Raw genomic sequence first — 4,022 nt, 5'->3', positions numbered from 1 at the left:
TTAGACCTCAATTTAAAATTTACATTTACTAATAGAAATATGCCATTTATGATAATTTTGACTGTCTTCATCTCAGTCACAGCTGGCTTACAATGAATGTTTTTGAATGATATATTTCACACACAATAATATTAGTATTCAATATTAGACCCTGCATTGTCTAATATTTTCAGCATAAAAACATCGAAAGACATTTTTGACTCAATTAATTTTAATGAGTTTAATACAATATATTTTGACTTTATTTAGATCCCCTTCACTATCTGCAAACCCCTTACTAACTTCCATCCAATTTCATGTACTCTAAAATTCATGTATTCTATAACACACACACACACACACACACACACACACACACACACACACTATATCAGGAGTCAGTATAAAACACCCCCCTCCACACACACTATATTAGGAGTCAGTTTAATATCGTATCTATTTAGCAGAATAATATTAGGCTGTCTCCAATGGCAGCCTGGACTTGATGTAAGTGTCAGATATCAGATCCATCCTATGAAGCAAAATGTCTCTCCAACCAGAAAGTGGTTGGTTACTAACATAATATTCATAGCACTATTGCACCAGTGGGCACAACTTGCCTGGCCAGTTTTTGTTGTAGCTCACAGGATTCATAGCTGGATAAGGCTGATGTGCAGCTTTCTCTTCAGGTAGCATGCACAGCACCTTCAAACAATATAAAAGCTAGCTAGTAGATATGAGTCAGCACCAGTTTAATTTCTACTTATTTGTTCTACAGGTGTTGTATGTAGGGTCTTGTCTTCAGCAATAGGTTCTTAGCATCAAGTTTTGGAAGATTACTAAGAGGGGGCAGTGGCTCGTATCATTTGAAGGTCTATGGGACCCTTAGTGAACAGGTTCTAGAGAGGAATACCATTTCTGTTATTGGGGTTTTACTTATGATAGCCTATGTTATCCAGTAGAATCTTTGTCCCATGGTTTTAAGGAAATAACTTTTAATCTAATCAAAAGACATTTTATGGATTAACCTCACCTCTGTGATATATCTCACTAGAAATTCAAATGTTGTGGCTTGAGAGGTGGTTCAGTGATTAAGATGCATTAAGATTAATGCTCTGGGGGCATTGCATGCACAGGTGTATATACATGCATGTAAACAAAATAGACACAAAAATAAAAATCAATAAATCAAAAGAGTTTAAACAAAAGAAATAAATTCACAAGAAGTTACAGTGCAATTTATATTGATGTTATGTGCAATATAGGATATAATTTAATTTTGGAGCCCAATAAATTTAAAATTGGAAAGATAAAAAATGAGGGACAAACCTGTTTGTATATCAGGTGAGAGTAAATGTTAAAATTAATGTGAGAATCACAATGCTAGATTCAACGTTTCAAAATTTCAGAATGTTATTCACTATTCAAATGTGTCTCAGGACTGTCACTGTGATTATCCAAGAATGAAATTTCCAAGAGTAGATTTTCATAATCAGGGTTATGAAATACTTGTAATACAATAATTATAACAAAAGGGAAGGTTCAAAATTTTTTTTCTAATTTTCTTTGTCAAATATCAGACTCATTCAAGTCATGGTGCCAGCTCATAACAGAATCCAAAATATCTTCAGGACGAACTCCTTGTATCTGTCACTTGGCCAGTTGTTCACTCTCTTTTTCTTCTACTTTATTCCATATCTCCACTCCAAAGCATTCTGCTATCTGAAGTTCTTCCACATTAATGAGGTGAGAATGAATTTTCAAATTCATAATAACTTATTTGATATTAATTCATTGTATGATAATTATTTACATATTTTTCTTCATTACTAATCATTTGCAGAAAATAAAATAAAAAGACCATGAGTAGTTCATGTCTTTTCTGTCTGGTACCTGGTAAACTGTCTGGTTCTGTCTGTCTGGTAAATGGTACACTATCTGGTTCTGATGACTGTCTTCTCAAAAATGTTTTTCTCAAGCAAAAATCCTTGGATGACAGATTATATTTCAAGAGAAAATAGATTGATTACCACAATCTCAGACAAAGGATGTAATCGTTTTCAAATCCGTTGTGAAATATTTGGATCTCAAGGGTCTTCTGTTGACCTCATGGGATTTATGGATAAAGAAAGAAATAAGAGAGCTGCAGTTACATCTCAGTGGAAGAGTAATTGCCTAGCAGGACAAATCCTCTGTTTAATCTCCAGCACTGCCAAAAAAAAAAGAAAAAAAAAAGAAAAAGAAAGAAAATAAAAAGGAAGAAAAAAGGAAGGAAGTGGGAAAGGGAGAGGAGGGAGAGAAATAGGGAAGGAGGGAGGGAGGGAGAAAGAAAAGGAGGGAGGAGAGAGAGAGGAGAGAGAAAGAGAGAGAGAGAATCTGAAGTTCCTGCAGCCTCTGTGTCATGAGTAAACTCCTTTGTCTCTGTCAGAGAAAACCAGTTTCCTTTCATCAGCATCCATATAGTATGGCAGGCTATCTTATTCATCAGACCATTCACATTCCTTAAAATTAGTTACTCATTAGATTTATTCTAAGTGTGTATGATTGAATTGAGAATGGCAAAAGCAAAATTGCAGGCTCAACCAGTCATCAAATCTACCCTTCTAATGATCTATTTTGTACATGAGGAATCTAAAGTTCATAGCAATTAAGTCACTTATCTTGGAAGTTACAATTTTTTTTGATTCCTTAACAATATAAGTCCAGTTGAAATATTTTCATTTATATTCATAATATTTGTTGAATTTTCTGATCATTCAGATGACTGTGAGTGCATACTCTCATTCGGATATCATTGCTGATACTGATCTTTGGCATTTACAATCAAATAGGCTTTGTGCTATGATTTGCCTGTTCAGAATAATCTATTTATCTATCATCTGTCTGTCTGCCTGTTTACCTCATAATACTTTGTTATGATAGCTAAATAAACAAAATTATTTAGCGTAATAAAAACAAAGATAAAAATTTTTCCAAGTGCTCCATCACAGGATAAACATAAGATGTGTCATATATAATACCTAAATGTACATTATACAACACATTAAATCAATGTTGTTGATGTAATTTTTTGGAGTTTTTAAGCATATAACAAGCTGTTCCATTGGGTTAATTTAGAACATCATTTTGTGAGGATATACTCTGTTAGAGCAAAAAGAGATTGCATGCAGCCCTTGAGTTGCAGAATTTCTTTGAACTTTGGTGAAATATCTGACCATATTTTCTGGGTGTTCTGCAATGTTTATTTCTGTGTGCTGAACACCTCACTTTTCTGGTGCATGGCCTTTGGTGGCTGCTCATTTAAGCAAGTATTAGTGAATTTAGGAACTTTTGTGTTCCTGATACAGACTTTCTTTGAGGTCGCAATGACAAATTTCTGTTGTATTCTACTCAGAGGAACACAGCTGAGACAAGAGGTCCAGTTGTAAGTAGTCGGCCACTGACCAGCTGCTTCAGAAAAACTACTCTCATGCCCCTCTGGCACCTGGTGAGAATAATCAAGATGGTCCAGGGGATGATGTTGGCCTGCAGATTTCTCACATGTTGACTGAAAGGCCTTTTGCAATGGCTAAGTAGCTTTTGTGACACATCTTCCATAGGATAATACCCAGGCATTTGGGGAAGCTTGACCACTTGAATACCACCATTCTTGCAGCCACCAACTGATTTTGTAACAGTAGCTAGAACTTTTTTTTTTTTTCTTTTCAACCCTGGATTTAGCAGCTACCAGTTGTAACCAGGACAGGGCTTTTTCTTCCCTTAAACTTAGGGTCCCCCTTTGTTACCACACCTGTACCCAACATCAGCAGATTTCTTCTCCTTCATGTCACTCTTCTTAGCTTTTTCACCCATTATTTTGTAAGAAGAGAAAGAAAGATAAGGTCCCATCTTCATATCCATAAGCAATGATGGGAAGTATCTAAAATATCATTGATTTTTAAGTTAAGGTTATTTGTAAGATAATAACTATGTTGTTTTGAAAACCTATATGAAGGTGACAAATCTACACTTAACCTAGTTCAAATTTAAGTAATCTTATTATA

General features: G+C 34.8%; 1 pseudogene; it reads right to left on the bottom strand.

Moving 5' to 3' along the window:
* Positions 1-3,092: 3,092 nt before the first annotated feature.
* LOC108490941 lies at positions 3,093-3,831 on the bottom strand (annotated as a pseudogene).
* Between the last annotated feature and the right edge of the window lie 191 nt (positions 3,832-4,022).

Source organism: Nannospalax galili, unplaced genomic scaffold, assembly GCF_000622305.1.
Source record: "Nannospalax galili isolate Female #2095 unplaced genomic scaffold, S.galili_v1.0 scaffold16, whole genome shotgun sequence".
NCBI classification, from domain to species: domain Eukaryota; kingdom Metazoa; phylum Chordata; class Mammalia; order Rodentia; family Spalacidae; genus Nannospalax; species Nannospalax galili.
The sequence above is the reverse complement of the archived record's forward strand: the minus strand, read 5'-3'. Positions and strand labels throughout refer to the sequence as shown.